The 21,843-nt window shown below is 43.9% G+C and overlaps 1 long non-coding RNA gene across 3 annotated transcripts in view; it reads left to right on the top strand.

Moving 5' to 3' along the window:
• The window catches only part of LOC307181364, a 374,608-nt gene that overhangs the window by 66,284 nt on the left and 286,481 nt on the right, over positions 1 to 21,843 (top strand). For 2 of the 3 annotated variants that reach the window (XR_013826593.1, XR_013826594.1), the window contains exons 2-4: positions 2,012 to 2,097; positions 3,595 to 3,676; positions 14,648 to 14,735. This is a non-coding gene — a long non-coding RNA (uncharacterized lncRNA). Of the gene's footprint in view, positions 1 to 2,011; positions 2,098 to 3,594; positions 3,677 to 14,647; positions 14,736 to 21,843 lie in introns of those variants that run through there. The other variant, XR_013826592.1, reaches the window with a different exon arrangement.

Raw genomic sequence — 21,843 nt, 5'->3', positions numbered from 1 at the left:
GGGTACCATGCAATATGACTTCAAAGGGTCTTCATTTGCTCACCGAACCTCTCCAATCCTATCACTGCTGCGTTTATGCCCCTGTACACATGCTTGATTCTCTTTTGGAGACATAGCAATCCATAGGTTTTACGATACTTACTAGTCAGGTACATTCTTAGGCGTTTAATATGCGGTGTTGAGTCCATTTCGTTGAGCAAGGAGTAGCTCTTGTCTATTCCATATTAGACTTTAGGAACTTTATCTGTGCTCATTTCAATCTCTGGCTTTATGCAGCACCCCAACTCACCTTTACCCTTAAGCAAGCATAAATTGGTTTTGTAAATTTGAGACCCTGTTCTGTTCTGTAATTCAGTTCCTGTGTAGCCAAGTTTACATTCCGTGTATTACTGATATCTTATGATGTTTCTTTTTCTGTGTGACTTACTTCAGTTAGAATCATCATACCTGAATCCACTCATTGTGCTGCTAAGGGCCTGATGACACAGATTTCATTGCTGAGTGATACTGCATTGTACGTAAGTACCACAAGTTCTTTATCCATTTTTCACTTTCTGTGATATTGAACTTGTATGGTAAACGAGGTTCTTGTAAACGGAGGCGTCCCAAACTTTGGGGTGGCTGTGTCTTTTTGATTTTAATTTCCCTAAGCTATAGGACCATAAGTGGAAGTGCCCTAGGTTCTGTTGCTTTGTTTTTTAGATGTTTCAGGAAACACCATACACTTCTCCCGAGTGGTTGTTGGCAATTTACATCCCGCCCATCAGCATAACAAGGCTCCCAGTTCTCCATGGCCTGTCCTGCCTTTCTGGATTTTACACTTTTTTCAGATGGCCCTTTTGACCGGGGGGAAGTGAGACTTCATTGTAGTGCAGATTTCCTTTGCAAGCTTGCTTGGTTGGCCAAAAAGGGCGTATGCGTTTTTTCCTGAATATATTCAGGAAAAAACGCATACGCCCTTTTTGGCCAAGTGCATCATTGTGGACGTTCTGCCTCTTTTCCTATGCTTTCAATGCAATTCCAGTCTACCTCCTGAAATCGGTTTCCTGCAATTCTGCCCCGCTTTCAAGTCCTCTTGGCAGCCTTACTTCAGTCTATTTTTGGACGATAGCTGTCATTTATAACTCTGCAGGTTTGTGAATTACAGTGCCCCTGAGCTCCTTTCTTCAACTTGCTTACTTGTGACCTGGCCGCAACACCGCAGGATGGCTTCAGGCCCTAATCTGGTTCCGGCAGGGCACGCTGAGCCTTTGGTTATTTCCTCTTCCTGGTGGGAAATGAGAGTTAAATTTGCCCGTCCAAACACCTCCAGCTAGTCTCTCATTGGTTCTCGCTATTCCTGTTCATCTTCCGCAGAAATTGCAAACTGGGCCAAACAGGAGGTTAAAGGCGCTGACTCTCCAAGTGGGGAGAGTGTTAGTAAAGCGTCTGGAATGTTGCACCCGAGTACCAGGGGAGGAAAACTGAGACATATTTGAACACGTCTCCCGTTCACATGGTTGATCATACTTGGGTTCCACATGCATGTTTTAGCTGAAGGAAGAATACCTTAAACCTGGAGAGTTGAGACCCGTGTAATGGGTACCATGCAATATGACTTCAAAGGGTCTTCATTTGCTCACCGAACCTCTCCAATCCTATCACTGCTGCGTTTATGCCCCTGTACACATGCTTGATTCCCTTTCGGAGACATAGCAATCCATAGGTTTTAAGATACTTACTAGTCAGGTACATTCTTAGACGTTTAATATGCGGTGTTGAGTCCATTTCGTTGAGCAAGGAGTAGCTCTTGTCTATTCCATATTTGACTTAAGGAACTTTATCTGTGCTCATTTCAATCTCTGGTTTTATGCAGCACCCCAACTCACCTTTCCCCTTGAGCAAGCATAAGTTGGTTTTCTAAATTTGAGACCCTGTTCTGTTCTGTAATTCAGTTCCTGTGTAGCCAAGTTTACATTCCGTGTATTACTGATATCTTATGATGTTTCTTTTTCTGTGTGACTTATTTCAGTTAGAATCATCATACCTGAATCCACTCATTGTGATGCTAAGGGCCTGATGACATAGATTTCATTGCTGAGTGATATTGCTTTTTAAGTAAATACCACAACTTCTTTATCCATTTTTCACTTTCTGCGATGTTGAACTTGTACTGTAAACGAGGTTCTTGTAAACAGAGGCGTCCCAAACTTTGGGGTGGCTGTGTCTTTTTGATTTTAATTTCCCTAAGCTATAGGACCATAAGTGGAAGTGCCCTAGGTTCTGTTGCTTTGTTTTTTAGATGTTTCAGGAAACACCATACACTTCTCCCGAGTGTCTGTTGGCGATTTACATCCCGCCCATCAGCATAACAAGGCTCCCAGTTCTCCATGGCCTGTCCTGCCTTTCTGGATTTTACACTTTTTTCAGATGGCCCTTTTGACTGGGGGGAAGTGAGACTTCATTGTAGTGCAGATTTCCTTTGCAAGCTTGCTTGGTTGGCCAAAAAGGGCGTATGCGTTTTTTCCTGAATATATTCAGGAAAAAACGCATATGCCCTTTTTGGCCAAGTGCATCATTGTGGACGTTCTGCCTCTTTTCCTATGCTTTCAATGCAATTTCAGTCTACCTCCTGAAATCGGTTTCCTGCAATTCTGCCCCGCTTTCAAGTCCTCTTGGCAGCCTTACTTCAGTCTATTTTTGGACGATAGCTGTCATTTATAACTCTGCAGGTTTGTGAATTACAGTGCCCCTGAGCTCCTTTCTTCAACTTGCTTACTTGTGACCTGGCCGCAACACCGCAGGATGGCTTCAGGCCCTAATCTGGTTCCGGCAGGGCACGCTGAGCCTTTGGTTATTTCCTCTTCCTGGTGGGAAATGAGAGTTAAATTTGCCCGTCCAAACACCTCCAGCTAGTCTCTCATTGGTTCTCGCTATTCCTGTTCATCTTCCGCAGAAATTGCAAACTGGGCCAAACAGGAGGTTAAAGGCGCTGACTCTCCAAGTGGGGAGAGTGTTAGTAAAGCGTCTGGAATGTTGCACCCGATTACCAGGGGAGGAAAACTGAGACATATTTGAACACGTCTCCCGTTCACATGGTTGATCATACTTGGGTTCCACATGCATGTTTTAGCTGAAGGAAGAATACCTTAAACCTGGAGAGTTAAGACCCGTGTAATGGGTACCATGCAATATGACTTCAAAGGGTCTTCATTTGCTCACCGAACCTCTCCAATCCTATCACTGCTGCGTTTATGCCCCTGTACACATGCTTGATTCCCTTTCGGAGACATAGCAATCCATAGGTTTTAAGATACTTACTAGTCAGGTACATTCTTAGACGTTTAATATGCGGTGTTGAGTCCATTTCGTTGAGCAAGGAGTAGCTCTTGTCTATTCCATATTTGACTTAAGGAACTTTATCTGTGCTCATTTCAATCTCTGGTTTTATGCAGCACCCCAACTCACCTTTCCCCTTGAGCAAGCATAAGATGGTTTTCTAAATTTGAGACCCTGTTCTGTTCTGTAATTCAGTTCCTGTGTAGCCAAGTTTACATTCCGTGTATTACTGATATCTTATGATGTTTCTTTTTCTGTGTGACTTATTTCAGTTAGAATCATCATACCTGAATCCACTCATTGTGATGCTAAGGGCCTGATGACATAGATTTCATTGCTGAGTGATATTGCTTTTTAAGTAAATACCACAACTTCTTTATCCATTTTTCACTTTCTGCGATGTTGAACTTGTACTGTAAACGAGGTTCTTGTAAACAGAGGCGTCCCAAACTTTGGGGTGGCTGTGTCTTTTTGATTTTAATTTCCCTAAGCTATAGGACCATAAGTGGAAGTGCCCTAGGTTCTGTTGCTTTGTTTTTTAGATGTTTCAGGAAACACCATACACTTCTCCCGAGTGTCTGTTGGCGATTTACATCCCGCCCATCAGCATAACAAGGCTCCCAGTTCTCCATGGCCTGTCCTGCCTTTCTGGATTTTACTTTTTTCAGATGGCCCTTTTGACTGGGGGGAAGTGAGACTTCATTGTAGTGCAGATTTCCTTTGCAAGCTTGCTTGGTTGGCCAAAAAGGGCGTATGCGTTTTTTCCTGAATATATTCAGGAAAAAACGCATATGCCCTTTTTGGCCAAGTGCATCATTGTGGACGTTCTGCCTCTTTTCCTATGCTTTCAATGCAATTTCAGTCTACCTCCTGAAATCGGTTTCCTGCAATTCTGCCCCGCTTTCAAGTCCTCTTGGCAGCCTTACTTCAGTCTATTTTTGGACGATAGCTGTCATTTATAACTCTGCAGGTTTGTGAATTACAGTGCCCCTGAGCTCCTTTCTTCAACTCGCTTTCTTTTGAGCTGCCCGCAACACCGCAGGATGACTTCAGGCCCTAATCTGGTTCCGGTACGGCACGCTGAGCCTTTGGTTATTTCCTCTTCCTGGTGGGAAATGAGAGTTAAATTTGCCCGTCCAGACACCTCCAGCTAGCCTCTCATTGGTTCTCGCTATTCCTGTTCATCTTCCGCAGAAATTGCAAACTGTGCCAAACAGGAGGTTAAAGGCGCTGACTCTCCAAGTGGGGAGAGTGTTAGTAAAGCGTCTGGAATGTTGCACCCGAGTACCAAGGGAGGAAAACTGAGACATATTTGAACACGTCTCCCGATCACATGGTTGATCATACTCTGGGTTCCACATGCATGTTTTAGCTGAAGGAAGAATACCTAAAACCTGGGTAATTGAAACCCGTGGAATGGGTACCATGCAATATGACTTCAAAGAGTCTTCATTTGCTCACCGAACCTCTCCAATCCTATCACTGCTGCGTTTATGCCCCTGTACACATGCTTGATTCTCTTTCGGAGACATAGCAATCCATAGGTTTTAAGATACTTACTAGTCAGGTACATTCTTAGGCGTTTAATATGCGGTGTTGAGTCCATTTCGTTGAGCAAGGAGTGGCTCTTGTCTATTCCATATTTGGCTTAAGGAACTTTATCTGTGCTCATTTCAATCTCTGGTTTTATGCAGCAACTGAACTCACCTTTCCCCTTAAGCAAGCATAAGTTGGTTTTCTAAATTTGAGAACCTGTTCTGTTTTGGAATTCAGTTCCTGTGTAGCCAAGTTTACATTCCGTGTATTAGTGATATCTTATGATGTTTCTTTTTCTGTGTGACTTATTTCAGTTAGAATCATCGTATCTGAATCTACTCATTAGGCTGCTACGTGCCTGATGACATAGATTTCATTGCTGAGTGATACTGCATTGTACGTAAGTACCACAAGTTCTTTATCCATTTTTCACTTTCTGCGATGTTGAACTTGCACGGTAAAAGAGGTTCTTGTAAACAGAGCCGTTCCAAACTTTGGGGTGGCTGTGTATTTTTGATTTTAATTTCCCTAAGCTATAGGACCATAAGTGGAAGTGCCCTAGGCTCTGTTGCTTTGTTTTTTAGATGTTTCAGGAAACACCATACACTTCTCCCAAGTGTCTGTTGGCAATTTACATCCCGCCCATCAGCATAACAAGGCTCCCAGTTCTCAATGGCCTGTACTGCCTTTCTGGATTTTACACTTTTTTCAGATGGCCCTTTTGACCAGGGGGAAGTGAGACTTCATTGTAGTGCAGATTTCCTTTGCAAGCTTGCTTGGTTGGCCAAAAGGGCGTATGCGTTTTTTCCTGAATATATTCAGGAAAAAACGCATACGCCCTTTTTGGCCAAGTGCATTATTGTGGACGTTCTGCCTCTTTTCCTATGCTTTCAATGCAATTTCAGTCTACCTCCTGAAATCGGTTTCCTGCAATTCTGCCCCGCTTTCAAGTCCTCTTGGCAGCCTTACTTCAGTCTATTTTTGGACGATAGCTGTCATTTATAACTCTGCAGGTTTGTGAATTACAGTGCCCCTGAGCTCCTTTCTTCAACTCGCTTTCTTTTGAGCTGGCCGCAACACCGCAGGATGACTTGAGGCCCTAATCTGGTTCCGGCCCGGCATGCTGAGCCTTTGGTTAATTCCTCTTCCTGGTGGGAAATGAGAGTTAAATTTGCCCGTCCAGACACCTCCAGCTAGCCTCTCATTGGTTCTCGCTATTCCTGTTCATCTTCCGCAGAAATTGCAAACTGGGCCAAACAGGAGGTTAAAGGGACTGACTCTCCAAGTGGGGAGAGTGTTAGTAAAGCGTCTGGAATGTTGCACCCGAGTACCAGGGGAGGAAAACTGAGACATATTTGAACACGTCTCCCGATCACATGGTTGATCATACTCTAGGTTCCACATGCATGTTTTAGCTGAAGGAAGAATACCTTAAACCTGGGTAGTTGAAACCCGTGGAATGGGTACCATGCAATATGACTTCAAAGGGTCTTCATTTGCTCACCGAACCTCTCCAATCCTATCACTGCTGCGTTTATGCCCCTGTACACATGCTTGATTCTCTTTCGGAGACATAGCAATCTATAGGTTTTTAGATACTTACAAGTCAGGTACATTCTTAGGCGTTTAATATGCGGTGTTGAGTCCATTTCGTTGAGCAAGGAGTAGCTCTTGTCTATTCCATATTTGGCTTAAGGAACTTTATCTGTGCTCATTTCAATCTCTGGTTTTATGCAGCACCCCAACTCACCTTTACCCTTAAGCAAGCATAAGTTGTTTTTCTAAATTTGTGACCCAGTTCTGTTCTGTAATTCAGTTCCTGTGTAGCCAAGTTTCCATTCCGTGTATTACTGATATCTTATGATGTTTCTTTTTCTGTGTGACTTATTTCAGTTAGAATCATCATACCTGAATCCACTCATTGTGCTGCTAAGGGCCTGATGACATAGATTTCATTGCTGAGTGATATTGCTTTGTAAGTGAATACCACAACTTCTTTATCCATTTTTCACTTTCTGCGATGTTGAACTTGTACTGTAAACGAGGTTCTTGTAAACAGAGCCGTTCCAAACTTTGGGGTGGCTGTGTCTTTTTGATTTTAATTTCCCTAAGCTATAGGACCATAAGTGGAAGTGCCCTAGGCTCTGTTGCTTTGTTTTTTACATGTTTCAGGAAACACCATACACTTCTCCCAAGTGTCTGTTGGCAATTTACATCCCGCCCATCAGCATAACAAGGCTCCCAGTTCTCCATGGCCTGTCCTGCCTTTCTGGATTTTACACTTTTTTCAGATGGCCCTTTTGACCGGGGGGAAGTGAGACTTCATTGTAGTGCAGATTTCCTTTGCAAGCTTGCTTGGTTGGCCAAAAAGGGCGTATGCGTTTTTTCCTGAATATATTCAGGAAAAAACGCATACGCCCTTTTTGGCCAAGTGCATCATTGTGGACGTTCTGCCTCTTTTCCTATGCTTTCAATGCAATTCCAGTCTACCTCCTGAAATCGGTTTCCTGCAATTCTGCCCCGCTTTCAAGTCCTCTTGGCAGCCTTACTTCAGTATGTTTTTGGACGATAGCTGTCATTTATAACTCTGCAGGTTTGTGAATTACAGTGCCCCTGAGCTCCTTTCTTCAACTCGCTTTCTTTTGAGCTGGCCACAACACCGCAGGATGGCTTCAGGCCCTAATCTGGTTCCGGTACGGGAGGCTGAGCCTTTGGTTATTTCCTCTTCCTGGTGGGAAATGAGAGTTAAATTTGCCCGTCCAAACACCTCCAGCTAGTCTCTCATTGGTTCTCGCTATTCCTGTTCATCTTCCGCAGAAATTGCAAACTGGGCCAAACAGGAGGTTAAAGGCGCTGACTCTCCAAGTGGGGAGAGTGTTAGTAAAGCGTCTGGAATGTTGCACCCGAGTACCAGGGTACGAAAACTGAGACATATTTGAACACGTCTCCCGATCACATGGTTGATCATACTCTAGGTTCCACATGCATGTTTTAGCTGAAGGAAGAATACCTTAAACCTGGAGAGTTGAGACCCGTGTATTGGGTACCATGCAATATGACTTCAAAGGGTCTTCATTTGCTCACCGAACCTCTCCAATCCTATCACTGCTGCCTTTATGCCCCTGTACACATGCTTGATTCTCTTTCGGAGACATAGCAATCCATAGGTTTTAAGATACTTACTAGTCAGGTACATTCTTAGGCGTTTAATATGCGGTGTTGAGTCCATTTCTTTGACCAAGGAGTGGCTCTTGTCTATTCCATATTTGGCTTAAGGAACTTTATATGTGCTCATTTCAATCTCTGGTTTTATGCAGCAACCGAACTCACCTTTCCCCTTAAGCAAGCATAAGTTGGTTTTCTAAATTTGAGAACCTGTTCTGTTTTGGAATTCAGTTCCTGTGTAGCCAAGTTTACATTCCGTGTATTAGTGATATCTTATGATGTTTCTTTTTCTGTGTGACTTATTTCAGTTAGAATCATCGTATCTGAATCTACTCATTATGCTGCTACGTGCCTGATGACATAGATTTCATTGCTGAGTGATACTGCATTGTACGTAAGTACCACAAGTTCTTTATCCATTTTTCACTTTCTGCGATGTTGAACTTGTACGGTAAAAGAGGTTCTTGTAAACAGAGCCGTTCCAAACTTTGGGGTGGCTGTGTCTTTTTGATTTTAATTTCCCTAAGCTATAGGACCATAAGTGGAAGTGCCCTAGGTTCTGTTGCTTTGTTTTTTAGATGTTTCAGGAAACACCATACACTTCTCCCGAGTGTCTGTTGGCAATTTACATCCCGCCCATCAGCATAACAAGGCTCCCAGTTCTCAATGGCCTGTACTGCCTTTCTGGATTTTACACTTTTTTCAGATGTCCCTTTTGACCAGGGGGAAGTGAGACTTCATTGTAGTGCAGATTTCCTTTGCAAGCTTGCTTGGTTGGCCAAAAATGGCATATGCGTTTTTTCCTGAATATATTCAGGAAAAAACGCATACGCCCTTTTTGGCCAAGTGCATCATTGTGGACGTTCTGCCTCTTTTCCTATGCTTTCAATGCAATTCCAGTCTACCTCCTGAAATCGGTTTCCTGCAATTCTGCCCCGCTTTCAAGTCCTCTTGGCAGCCTTACTTCAGTCTATTTTTGGACGATAGCTGTCATTTATAACTCTGCAGGTTTGTGAATTACAGTGCCCCTGAGCTCCTTTCTTCAACTTGCTTTCTTGTGACCTGGCCGCAACACCGCAGGATGGCTTCAGGCCCTAATCTGGTTCCGGCACGGCACGCTGAGCCTTTGGTTATTTCCTCTTCCTGGTGGGAAATGAGAGTTAAATTTGCCCGTCCAAACACCTCCAGCTAGTCTCTCATTGGTTCTCGCTATTCCTGTTCATCTTTCGCAGAAATTGCAAACTGGGCGAAACAGGAGGTTAAAGGCGCTGACTCTCCAAGTGGGGAGATTGTTAGTAAAGCGTCTGGAATGTTGCACCCGAGTACCAGGGGAGGAAAACTGAGACATATTTGAACACGTCTCCCGTTCACATGGTTGATCATACTTGGGTTCCACATGCATGTTTTAGCTGAAGGAAGAATACCTTAAACCTGGAGAGTTAAGACCCGTGTAATGGGTACCATGCAATATGACTTCAAAGGGTCTTCATTTGCTCACCGAACCTCTCCAATCCTATCACTGCTGCGTTTATGCCCCTGTACACATGCTTGATTCTCTTTCGGAGACATAGCAATCCATAGGTTTTAAGATACTTACTAGTCAGGTACATTCTTAGACGTTTAATATGCGGTGTTGAGTCCATTTCGTTGAGCAAGGAGTAGCTCTTGTCTATTCCATATTTGACTTAAGGAACTTTATCTGTGCTCATTTCAATCTCTGGTTTTATGCAGCACCCCAACTCACCTTTCCCCTTAAGCAAGCATAAGTTGGTTTTCTAAATTTGAGACCCTGTTCTGTTCTGTAATTCAGTTCCTGTGTAGCCAAGTTTACATTCCGTGTATTACTGATATCTTATGATGTTTCTTTTTCTGTGTGACTTATTTCAGTTAGAATCATCATACCTGAATCCACTCATTGTGCTGCTAAGGGCCTGATGACATAGATTTCATTGCTGAGTGATATTGCTTTGTAAGTGAATACCACAACTTCTTTATCCATTTTTCACTTTCTGCGATGTTGAACTTGTACTGTAAACGAGGTTCTTGTAAACAGAGGCGTCCCAAACTTTGGGGTGGCTGTGTCTTTTTGATTTTAATTTCCCTAAGCTATAGGACCATAAGTGGCAGTGCCCTAGGCTCTGTTGCTTTGTTTTTTAGATGTTTCAGGAAACACCATACACTTCTCCCAAGTGTCTGTTGGCAATTTACATCCCGCCCATCAGCATAACAAGGCTCCCAGTTCTCCATGGCCTGTCCTGCCTTTCTGGATTTTACACTTTTTTCAGATGGCCCTTTTGACCGGGGGGAAGTGAGACTTCATTGTAGTGCAGATTTCCTTTGCAAGCTTGCTTGGTTGGCCAAAAAGGGCGTATGCGTTTTTTCCTGAATATATTCAGGAAAAAACGCATACGCCCTTTTTGGCCAAGTGCATCATTGTGGACGTTCTGCCTCTTTTCCTATGCTTTCAATGCAATTCCAGTCTACCTCCTGAAATCGGTTTCCTGCAATTCTGCCCCGCTTTCAAGTCCTCTTGGCAGCCTTACTTCAGTCTATTTTTGGACGATAGCTGTCATTTATAACTCTGCAGGTTTGTGAATTACAGTGCCCCTGAGCTCCTTTCTTCAACTCGCTTTCTTGTGACCTGGCCGCAACACCGCAGGATGGCTTCAGGCCCTAATCTGGTTCCGGCACGGCACGCTGAGCCTTTGGTTAATTCCTCTTCCTGGTGGGAAATGAGAGTTAAATTTGCCCGTCCAGACACCTCCAGCTAGCCTCTCATTGGTTCTCGCTATTCCTGTTCATCTTCCGCAGAAATTGCAAACTGGGCCAAACAGGAGGTTAAAGGGACTGACTCTCCAAGTGGGGAGAGTGTTAGTAAAGCGTCTGGAATGTTGCACCCGAGTACCAGGGGAGGAAAACTGAGACATATTTGAACACGTCTCCCGATCACATGGTTGTTCATACTCTAGGTTCCACATGCATGTTTTAGCTGAAGGAAGAATACCTTAAACCTGGGTAGTTGAAACCCGTGGAATGGGTACCATGCAATATGACTTCAAAGGGTCTTCATTTGCTCACCGAACCTCTCCAATCCTATCACTGCTGCGTTTATGCCCCTGTACACATGCTTGATTCTCTTTCGGAGACATAGCAATCTATAGGTTTTAAGATACTTACAAGTCAGGTACATTCTTAGGCGTTTAATATGCGGTGTTGAGTCCATTTCGTTGAGCAAGGAGTAGCTCTTGTCTATTCCATATTTGGCTTAAGGAACTTTATCTGTGCTCATTTCAATCTCTGGTTTTATGCAGCACCCCAACTCAGCTTTACCCTTAAGCAAGCATAAGTTGTTTTTCTAAATTTGGGACCCAGTTCTGTTCTGTAATTCAGTTCCTGTGTAGCCAAGTTTCCATTCCGTGTATTACTGATATCTTATGATGTTTCTTTTTCTGTGTGACTTATTTCAGTTAGAATCATCATACCTGAATCCACTCATTGTGCTGCTAAGGGCCTGATGACATAGATTTCATTGCTGAGTGATATTGCTTTGTAAGTGAATACCACAACTTCTTTATCCATTTTTCACTTTCTGCGATGTTGAACTTGTACTGTAAACGAGGTTCTTGTAAACAGAGCCGTTCCAAACTTTGGGGTGGCTGTGTCTTTTTGATTTTAATTTCCCTAAGCTATAGGACCATAAGTGGAAGTGCCCTAGGTTCTGTTGCTTTGTTTTTTAGATGTTTCAGGAAACACCATACACTTCTCCCGAGTGGTTGTTGGCAATTTACATCCCGCCCATCAGCATAACAAGGCTCCCAGTTCTCCATGGCCTGTCCTGCCTTTCTGGATTTTACACTTTTTTCAGATGGCCCTTTTGACCGGGGGGAAGTGAGACTTCATTGTAGTGCAGATTTCCTTTGCAAGCTTGCTTGGTTGGCCAAAAAGGGCGTATGCGTTTTTTCCTGAATATATTCAGGAAAAAACGCTTACGCCCTTTTTGGCCAAGTGCATCATTGTGGACGTTCTGCCTCTTTTCCTATGCTTTCAATGCAATTCCAGTCTACCTCCTGAAATCGGTTTCCTGCAATTCTGCCCCGCTTTCAAGTCCTCTTGGCAGCCTTACTTCAGTCTATTTTTGGACGATAGCTGTCATTTATAACTCTGCAGGTTTGTGAATTACAGTGCCCCTGAGCTCCTTTCTTCAACTTGCTTTCTTGTGACCTGGCCGCAACACCACAGGATGGCTTCAGGCCCTAATCTGGTTCCGGCACGGCACGCTGAGCCTTTGGTTATTTCCTCTTCCTGGTGGGAAATGAGAGTTAAATTTGCCCGTCCAGACACCTCCAGCTAGCCTCTCATTGGTTCTCGCTATTCCTGTTCGTCTTCCGCAGAAATTGCAAACTGGGCCAAACAGGAGGTTAAAGGCACTGACTCTCCAAGTGGGGAGAGTGTTAGTAAAGCGTCTGGAATGTTGCACCCGAGTACCAGGGGAGGAAAACTGAGACATATTTGAACACGTCTCCCGTTCACATGGTTGATCATACTTGGGTTCCACATGCATGTTTTAGCTGAAGGAAGAATACCTTAAACCTGGAGAGTTGAGACCCGTGGAATGGGTACCATGCAATATGACTTCAAAGGGTCTTCATTTGCTCACCGAACCTCTCCAATCCTATCACTGCTGCGTTTATGCCCCTGTACACATGCTTGATTCTCTTTCGGAGACATAGCAATCCATAGGTTTTAAGATACTTACTAGTCAGGCACATTCTTAGGCGTTTAATATGCGGTGTTGAGTCCATTTCGTTGAGCAAGGAGTAGCTCTTGTCTATTCCATATTTGACTTAAGGAACTTTATCTGTGCTCATTTCAATCTCTGGTTTTATGCAGCACCCCAACTCACCTTTACCCTTAAGCAAGCATAGTTGGTTTTCTAAATTTGAGACCCTGTTCTGTTCTGTAATTCAGTTCCTGTGTAGCCAAGTTTCCATTCCGTGTATTAGTGATATCTTATGATGTTTCTTTTTCTGTGTGACTTACTTCAGTTAGAATCATCATACCTGAATCCACTCATTGTGCTGCTAAGGGCCTGATGACACAGATTTCATTGCTGAGTGATATTGCTTTGTAAGTAAATACCACAACTTCTTTATCCATTTTTCACTTTCTGCGATGTTGAACTTGTACTGTAAACGAGGTTCTTGTAAACAGAGGCGTCCCAAACTTTGGGGTGGCTGTGTCTTTTTGATTTTAATTTCCCTAAGCTATAGGACCATAAGTGGCAGTGCCCTAGGCTCTGCTGCTTTGTTTTTTAGATGTATCAGGAAACACCATACACTTCTCCCGAGTGTCTGTTGGCAATTTACATCCCGCCCATCAGCATAACAAGGCTCCCAGTTCTCCATGGCCTGTCCTGCCTTTCTGGATTTTACACTTTTTTCAGATGGCCCTTTTGACCGGGGGGAAGTGAGACTTCATTGTAGTGCAGATTTCCTTTGCAAGCTTGCTTGGTTGGCCAAAAAGGGCGTATGCGTTTTTTCCTGAATATATTCAGGAAAAAACGCATACGCCCTTTTTGGCCAAGTGCATCATTGTGGACGTTCTGCCTCTTTTCCTATGCTTTCAATGCAATTCCAGTCTACCTCCTGAAATCGGTTTCCTGCAATTCTGCCCCGCTTGCAAGTCCTCTTGGCAGCCTTACTTCAGTCTATTTTTGGACGATAGCTGTCATTTATAACTCTGCAGGTTTGTGAATTACAGTGCCCCTGAGCTCCTTTCTTCAACTCGCTTTCTTGTGACCTGGCCGCAACACCGCAGGATGGCTTCAGGCCCTAATCTGGTTCCGGCCCGGCATGCTGAGCCTTTGGTTAATTCCTCTTCCTGGTGGGAAATGAGAGTTAAATTTGCCCGTCCAGACACCTCCAGCTAGCCTCTCATTGGTTCTCGCTATTCCTGTTCATCTTCCGCAGAAATTGCAAACTGGGCCAAACAGGAGGTTAAAGGCGCTGACTCTCCAAGTGGGGAGAGTGTTAGTAAAGCGTCTGGAATGTTGCACCCGAGTACCAGGGGAGGAAAACTGAGACATATTTGAACACGTCTCCCGTTCACATGGTTGATCATACTTGGGTTCCACATGCATGTTTTAGCTGAAGGAAGAATACCTTAAACCTGGAGAGTTAAGACCCGTGTAATGGGTACCATGCAATATGACTTCAAAGGGTCTTCATTTGCTCACCGAACCTCTCCAATCCTATCACTGCTGCGTTTATGCCCCTGTACACATGCTTGATTCTCTTTCGGAGACATAGCAATCCATAGGTTTTAAGATACTTACTAGTCAGGTACATTCTTAGACGTTTAATATGCGGTGTTGAGTCCATTTCGTTGAGCAAGGAGTAGCTCTTGTCTATTCCATATTTGACTTAAGGAACTTTATCTGTGCTCATTTCAATCTCTGGTTTTATGCAGCACCCCAACTCACCTTTCCCCTTAAGCAAGCATAAGTTGGTTTTCTAAATTTGAGACCCTGTTCTGTTCTGTAATTCAGTTCCTGTGTAGCCAAGTTTACATTCCGTGTATTACTGATATCTTATGATGTTTCTTTTTCTGTGTGACTTACTTCAGTTAGAATCATCATACCTGAATCCACTCATTGTGATGCTAAGGGCCTGATGACATAGATTTCATTGCTGAGTGATATTGCTTTGTAAGTAAATACCACAACTTCTTTATCCATTTTTCACTTTCTGCGATGTTGAACTTGTACTGTAAACGAGGTTCTTGTAAACAGAGGCGTCCCAAACTTTGGGGTGGCTGTGTCTTTTTGATTTTAATTTCCCTAAGCTATAAGACCATAAGTGGCAGTGCCCTAGGCTCTGTTGCTTTGTTTTTTAGATGTTTCAGGAAACACCATACACTTCTCCCGAGTGTCTGTTGGCAATTTACATCCCGCCCATCAGCATAACAAGGCTCCCAGTTCTCCATGGCCTGTCCTGCCTTTCTGGATTTTACACTTTTTTCAGATGGCCCTTTTGACCGGGGGGAAGTGAGACTTCATTGTAGTGCAGATTTCCTTTGCAAGCTTGCTTGGTTGGCCAAAAAGGGCGTATGCGTTTTTTCCTGAATATATTCAGGAAAAAACGCATACGCCCTTTTTGGCCAAGTGCATCATTGTGGACGTTCTGCCTCTTTTCCTATGCTTTCAATGCAATTCCAGTCTACCTCCTGAAATCGGTTTCCTGCAATTCTGCCCCGCTTTCAAGTCCTCTTGGCAGCCTTACTTCAGTCTATTTTTGGACGATAGCTGTCATTTATAACTCTGCAGGTTTGTGAATTACAGTGCCCCTGAGCTCCTTTCTTCAACTCGCTTTCTTTAGAGCTGGCCGCAACACCGCAGGATGGCTTCAGGCCCTAATCTGGTTCCGGTACGGCACGCTGAGCCTTTGGTTATTTCCTCTTCCTTGTGGGAAATGAGAGTTAAATTTGCCCGTCCAGACACCTCCAGCTAGCCTCTCATTGGTTCTCGCTATTCCTGTTCATCTTCCGCAGAAATTGCAAACTGGGCCAAACAGGAGGTTAAAGGCGCTGACTCTCCAAGTGGGGAGAGTGTTAGTAAAGCGTCTGGAATGTTGCACCCGAGTACCAGGGGAGGAAAACTGAGACATATTTGAACACGTCTCCCGTTCACATGGTTGATCATACTTGGGTTCCACATGCATGTTTTAGCTGAAGGAAGAATACCTTAAACCTGGAGAGTTGAGACCCGTGTAATGGGTACCATGCAATATGACTTCAAAGGGTCTTCATTTGCTCACCGAACCTCTCCAATCCTATCACTGCTGCGTTTATGCCCCTGTACACATGCTTGATTCTCTTTCGGAGACATAGCAATCCATAGGTTTTAAGATACTTACTAGTCAGGCACATTCTTAGGCGTTTAATATGCGGTGTTGAGTCCATTTCGTTGAGCAAGGAGTAGCTCTTGTCTATTCCATATTTGACTTAAGGAACTTTATCTGTGCTCATTTCAATCTCTGGTTTTATGCAGCACCCCAACTCACCTTTACCCTTAAGCAAGCATAGTTGGTTTTCTAAATTTGAGACCCTGTTCTGTTCTGTAATTCAGTTCCTGCGTAGCCAAGTTTCCATTCCGTGTATTAGTGATATCTTATGATGTTTCTTTTTCTGTGTGACTTACTTCAGTTAGAATCATCATACCTGAATCCACTCATTGTGCTGCTAAGGGCCTGATGACACAGATTTCATTGCTGAGTGATATTGCTTTGTAAGTAAATACCACAACATCTTTATCCATTTTTCACTTTCTGCGATGTTGAACTTGTACTGTAAACGAGGTTCTTGTAAACAGAGGCGTCCCAAACTTTGGGGTGGCTGTGTCTTTTTGATTTTAATTTCCCTAAGCTATAGGACCATAAGTGGCAGTGCCCTAGGTTCTGTTGCTTTGTTTTTTAGATGTTTCAGGAAACACCATACACTTCTCCCGAGTGTCTGTTGGCAATTTACATCCCGCCCATCAGCATAACAAGGCTCCCAGTTCTCCATGGCCTGTCCTGCCTTTCTGGATTTTACACTTTTTTCAGATGGCCCTTTTGACCGGGGGGAAGTGAGACTTCATTGTAGTGCAGATTTCCTTTGCAAGCTTGCTTGGTTGGCCAAAAAGGGCGTATGCGTTTTTTCCTGAATATATTCAGGAAAAAACGCATACGCCCTTTTTGGCCAAGTGCATCATTGTGGACGTTCTGCCTCTTTTCCTATGCTTTCAATGCAATTCCAGTCTACCTCCTGAAATCGGTTTCCTGCAATTCTGCCCCACTTTCAAGTCCTCTTGGCAGCCTTACTTCAGTCTATTTTTGGACGATAGCTGTCATTTATAACTCTGCAGGTTTGTGAATTACAGTGCCCCTGAGCTCCTTTCTTCAACTCGCTTTCTTGTGACCTGGCCGCAACACCGCAGGATGGCTTCAGGCCCTAATCTGGTTCCGGCCCGGCATGCTGAGCCTTTGGTTAATTCCTCTTCCTGGTGGGAAATGAGAGTTAAATTTGCCCGTCCAGACACCTCCAGCTAGCCTCTCATTGGTTCTCGCTATTCCTGTTCATCTTCCGCAGAAATTGCAAACTGGGCCAAACAGGAGGTTAAAGGCGCTGACTCTCCAAGTGGGGAGAGTGTTAGTAAAGCGTCTGGAATGTTGCACCCGAGTACCAGGGGAGGAAAACTGAGACATATTTGAACACGTCTCCCGTTCACATGGTTGATCATACTTGGGTTCCACATGCATGTTTTAGCTGAAGGAAGAATACCTTAAACCTGGAGAGTTAAGACCCGTGTAATGGGTACCATGCAATATGACTTCAAAGGGTCTTCATTTGCTCACCGAACCTCTCCAATCCTATCACTGCTGCGTTTATGCCCCTGTACACATGCTTGATTCTCTTTCAGAGACATAGCAATCCATAGGTTTTAAGATACTTACTAGTCAGGTACATTCTTAGACGTTTAATATGCGGTGTTGAGTCCATTTCGTTGAGCAAGGAGTAGCTCTTGTCTATTCCATATTTGACTTAAGGAACTTTATCTGTGCTCATTTCAATCTCTGGTTTTATGCAGCACCCCAACTCACCTTTCCCCTTAAGCAAGCATAAGTTGGTTTTCTAAATTTGAGACCCTGTTCTGTTCTGTAATTCAGTTCCTGTGTAGCCAAGTTTACATTCCGTGTATTACTGATATCTTATGATGTTTCTTTTTCTGTGTGACTTATTTCAGTTAGAATCATCATACCTGAATCCACTCATTGTGATGCTAAGGGCCTGATGACATAGATTTCATTGCTGAGTGATATTGCTTTGTAAGTAAATACCACAACTTCTTTATCCATTTTTCACTTTCTGCGATGTTGAACTTGTACTGTAAACGAGGTTCTTGTAAACAGAGGCGTCCCAAACTTTGGGGTGGCTGTGTCTTTTTGATTTTAATTTCCCTAAGCTATAGGACCATAAGTGGAAGTGCCCTAGGTTCTGTTGCTTTGTTTTTTAGATGTTTCAGGAAACACCATACACTTCTCCCGAGTGGTTGTTGGCAATTTACATCCCGCCCATCAGCATAACAAGGCTCCCAGTTCTCCATGGCCTGTCCTGCCTTTCTGGATTTTACACTTTTTTCAGATGGCCCTTTTGACCGGGGGGAAGTGAGACTTCATTGTAGTGCAGATTTCCTTTGCAAGCTTGCTTGGTTGGCCAAAAAGGGCGTATGCGTTTTTTCCTGAATATATTCAGGAAAAAACGCATACGCCCTTTTTGGCCAAGTGCATCATTGTGGACGTTCTGCCTCTTTTCCTATGCTTTCAATGCAATTCCAGTCTACCTCCTGAAATCGGTTTCCTGCAATTCTGCCCCGCTTTCAAGTCCTCTTGGCAGCCTTACTTCAGTCTATTTTTGGACGATAGCTGTCATTTATAACTCTGCAGGTTTGTGAATTACAGTGCCCCTGAGCTCCTTTCTTCAACTTGCTTTCTTGTGACCTGGCCGCAACACCGCAGGATGGCTTCAGGCCCTAATCTGGTTCCGGCCCGGCATGCTGAGCCTTTGGTTAATTCCTCTTCCTGGTGGGAAATGAGAGTTAAATTTGCCCGTCCAGACACCTCCAGCTAGCCTCTCATTGGTTCTCGCTATTCCTGTTCATCTTCCGCAGAAATTGCAAACTGGGCCAAACAGGAGGTTAAAGGCGCTGACTCTCCAAGTGGGGAGAGTGTTAGTAAAGCGTCTGGAATGTTGCACCCGAGTACCAGGGGAGGAAAACTGAGACATATTTGAACACGTCTCCCGTTCACATGGTTGATCATACTTGGGTTCCACATGCATGTTTTAGCTGAAGGAAGAATACCTTAAACCTGGAGAGTTGAGACCCGTGTAATGGGTACCATGCAATATGACTTCAAAGGGTCTTCATTTGCTCACCGAACCTCTCCAATCCTATCACTGCTGCGTTTATGCCCCTGTACACATGCTTGATTCTCTTTCGGAGACATAGCAATCCATAGGTTTTAAGATACTTACTAGTCAGGCACATTCTTAGGCGTTTAATATGCGGTGTTGAGTCCATTTCGTTGAGCAAGGAGTAGCTCTTGTCTATTCCATATTTGACTTAAGGAACTTTATCTGTGCTCATTTCAATCTCTGGTTTTATGCAGCACCCCAACTCACCTTTACCCTTAAGCAAGCATAGTTGGTTTTCTAAATTTGAGACCCTGTTCTGTTCTGTAATTCAGTTCCTGTGTAGCCAAGTTTCCATTCCGTGTATTACTGATATCTTATGATGTTTCTTTTTCTGTGTGACTTACTTCAGTTAGAATCATCATACCTGAATCCACTCATTGTGATGCTAAGGGCCTGATGACATAGATTTCATTGCTGAGTGATATTGCTTTGTAAGTAAATACCACAACTTCTTTATCCATTTTTCACTTTCTGCGATGTTGAACTTGTACTGTAAACGAGGTTCTTGTAAACAGAGGCGTCCCAAACTTTGGGGTGGCTGTGTCTTTTTGATTTTAATTTCCCTAAGCTATAAGACCATAAGTGGCAGTGCCCTAGGCTCTGTTGCTTTGTTTTTTAGATGTTTCAGGAAACACCATACACTTCTCCCGAGTGTCTGTTGGCAATTTACATCCCGCCCATCAGCATAACAAGGCTCCCAGTTCTCCATGGCCTGTCCTGCCTTTCTGGATTTTACACTTTTTTCAGATGGCCCTTTTGACTGGGGGGAAGTGAGACTTCATTGTAGTGCAGATTTCCTTTGCAAGCTTGCTTGGTTGGCCAAAAAGGGCGTATGCGTTTTTTCCTGAATATATTCAGGAAAAAACGCATACGCCCTTTTTGGCCAAGTGCATCATTGTGGACGTTCTGCCTCTTTTCCTATGCTTTCAATGCAATTCCAGTCTACCTCCTGAAATCGGTTTCCTGCAATTCTGCCCCGCTTTCAAGTCCTCTTGGCAGCCTTACTTCAGTATGTTTTTGGACGATAGCTGTCATTTATAACTCTGCAGGTTTGTGAATTACAGTGCCCCTGAGCTCCTTTCTTCAACTCGCTTTCTTTTGAGCTGGCCGCAACACCGCAGGATGGCTTCAGGCCCTAATCTGGTTCCGGTACGGCACGCTGAGCCTTTGGTTATTTCCTCTTCCTTGTGGGAAATGAGAGTTAAATTTGCCCGTCCAGACACCTCCAGCTAGCCTCTCATTGGTTCTCGCTATTCCTGTTCATCTTCCGCAGAAATTGCAAACTGGGCCAAACAGGAGGTTAAAGGCGCTGACTCTCCAAGTGGGGAGAGTGTTAGTAAAGCGTCTGGAATGTTGCACCCGAGTACCAGGGGAGGAAAACTGAGACATATTTGAACACGTCTCCCGTTCACATGGTTGATCATACTTGGGTTCCACATGCATGTTTTAGCTGAAGGAAGAATACCTTAAACCTGGAGAGTTGAGACCCGTGTAATGGGTACCATGCAATATGACTTCAAAGGGTCTTCATTTGCTCACCGAACCTCTCCAATCCTATCACTGCTGCGTTTATGCCCCTGTACACATGCTTGATTCTCTTTCGGAGACATAGCAATCCATAGGTTTTAAGATACTTACTAGTCAGGTACATTCTTAGACGTTTAATATGCGGTGTTGAGTCCATTTCGTTGAGCAAGGAGTAGCTCTTGTCTATTCCATATTTGACTTAAGGAACTTTATCTGTGCTCATTTCAATCTCTGGTTTTATGCAGCACCCCAACTCACCTTTCCCCTTAAGCAAGCATAAGTTGGTTTTCTAAATTTGAGACCCTGTTCTGTTCTGTAATTCAGTTCCTGTGTAGCCAAGTTTACATTCCGTGTATTACTGATATCTTATGATGTTTCTTTTTCTGTGTGACTTACTTCAGTTAGAATCATCATACCTGAATCCACTCATTGTGATGCTAAGGGCCTGATGACATAGATTTCATTGCTGAGTGATATTGCTTTGTAAGTAAATACCACAACTTCTTTATCCATTTTTCACTTTCTGCGATGTTGAACTTGTACTGTAAACGAGGTTCTTGTAAACAGAGGCGTCCCAAACTTTGGGGTGGCTGTGTCTTTTTGATTTTAATTTCCCTAAGCTATAGGACCATAAGTGGAAGTGCCCTAGGTTCTGTTGCTTTGTTTTTTAGATGTTTCAGGACACACCATACGCTTCTCCCGAGTGTCTGTTGGCAATTTACATCCCGCCCATCAGCATAACAAGGCTCCCAGTTCTCCATGGCCTGTCCTGCCTTTCTGGATTTTACACTTTTTTCAGATGGCCCTTTTGACCGGGGGGAAGTGAGACTTCATTGTAGTGCAGATTTCCTTTGCAAGCTTGCTTGGTTGGCCAAAAAGGGCATATGCGTTTTTTCCTGAATATATTCAGGAAAAAACGCATACGCCCTTTTTGGCCAAGTGCATCATTGTGGACGTTCTGCCTCTTTTCCTATGCTTTCAATGCAATTCCAGTCTACCTCCTGAAATCGGTTTCCTGCAATTCTGCCCCGCTTTCAAGTCCTCTTGGCAGCCTTACTTCAGTATGTTTTTGGACGATAGCTGTCATTTATAACTCTGCAGGTTTGTGAATTACAGTGCCCCTGAGCTCCTTTCTTCAACTCGCTTTCTTTTGAGCTGGCCGCAACACCGCAGGATGGCTTCAGGCCCTAATCTGGTTCCGGTACGGCACGCTGAGCCTTTGGTTATTTCCTCTTCCTTGTGGGAAATGAGAGTTAAATTTGCCCGTCCAGACACCTCCAGCTAGCC

Source organism: Stenella coeruleoalba (assembly GCF_951394435.1).
Source record: "Stenella coeruleoalba genome assembly, contig: scaffold_160, whole genome shotgun sequence".
NCBI lineage: Eukaryota > Metazoa > Chordata > Mammalia > Artiodactyla > Delphinidae > Stenella > Stenella coeruleoalba.
Note: the sequence above shows the minus strand (reverse complement) of the source record. Positions and strands in the feature narration are given on the sequence as shown.